This window comes from Pteropus alecto, unplaced genomic scaffold (assembly GCF_000325575.1).
Source record: "Pteropus alecto unplaced genomic scaffold, ASM32557v1 scaffold35, whole genome shotgun sequence".
Taxonomy (NCBI): domain Eukaryota; kingdom Metazoa; phylum Chordata; class Mammalia; order Chiroptera; family Pteropodidae; genus Pteropus; species Pteropus alecto.
In genome coordinates this window covers 9,883,605-9,884,803 of record NW_006437828.1, presented here as the reverse complement: position 1 = coordinate 9,884,803, position 1,199 = coordinate 9,883,605, and the positions used below count along the sequence as shown (strand labels likewise).

Sequence of the window (1,199 nt, the reverse complement as noted above, 5' to 3'; positions counted from 1 at the left end):
CCTCGAGTGACTGTGCAGGCCTCCGACCCCCGGTCAGAGGCTGTGCTTGCCCTCGGTGGCTGCCTCACTCCCACCTTCCACTCGTACGAACGGCCTCGCTCGTCTCTGAAGGGGCGGCGTGCCACGCAGCACTCCATAAGTTGCTTGTACGTCAAGCGAGGTAAAGCATAACGAGGTCGATCCACTCTCTAGACCGTGTTATCGCTCATTCCCACGCCAGTGTGCCCTCGCCCGTGAGGGTGGCCAGGGCAAGATAAGCTATCCTGCCCCAGCAGCGTGGGCAAGCGCTCACCCCGCCCCCGAACACGTGCCTGCGGCCTTTTTAACAAAATCATCGTGGGGCGGTTTCGCTGATCGGAATCATGCTGACGCATGCGTGTGCACACACGCATGCACACGAATGATCAGAAACCCATCCTCTCCCAGACACACGATTTAGGAAGAGGCCCCCCTTCCCAGGCACGTGGGCTTCCTACTTCTTCGGTGCATTCCCCTCACAAATCTCCATACATGATACAAACACCTCCCCATACTTCATTTGTATCGTGATGTCAGGTATCCATGAGAAAGAGCAGGTCTTGGAAAGTACATGTGAGTCTGCGGCCACGCCACCCTGAGCACGCCCGATCCCGTCTGATCTCGGAAGCTAAGCAGGGTCGGGCCTGGTTAGTACTTGGATGGGAGACCACCTAGGAAAACCAGGTGCTGTAGGCAGAAAAATAAAAAAATAAAGGATTGTAAGCTGACGGGGTCCTTGCAATCTGTGAGGTCAACCAAGGGTTGCTTTGCCTCGAAGAAAAAAAAGAAAAAGAAAGAAAGTAAATGTGAGATGGCGTGTGCAGCCATCACGGTCACAAATTACAACCCGAGCACGACTGTTAGCACAAAGCTCCCCCCGCCCTCGCTTTTCCTCGGCCCGGCTGCCTCTCGGAGCCGGCCTCTGCCCTCAGTTCGATGCACATCCTCCGAGGCTGCGTCTGTAGCAAGGTGCGGGGTTTACCGTCTGTGAGTTAAGCGAGTGATGTGCTGTACACGTCACACTGTCCCGTCTCCTCCCTTACCTTTTCCACTTACTGTCTTAGAGCACCTTTCCTGCTCTAAGCAACAGGTCTTCCCCGCGCTAACTCACCCTGGCGGCCTCCTCTGGCCTCTGGCTGCTGCTCTAACATCCATACTTCTGTCAGCGGCCCCCAAATCAG

General features: G+C 55.9%; 1 non-coding gene across 1 annotated transcript; it reads left to right on the top strand.

The window, feature by feature from the left end:
- Nucleotides 1–595: 595 nt before the first annotated feature.
- On the top strand, nt 596–714 carry LOC112482271. The gene has a single exon (XR_003047240.1). It is a non-coding gene; the product is annotated as a 5S ribosomal RNA (ribosomal RNA).
- Nucleotides 715–1,199: the final 485 nt, after the last annotated feature.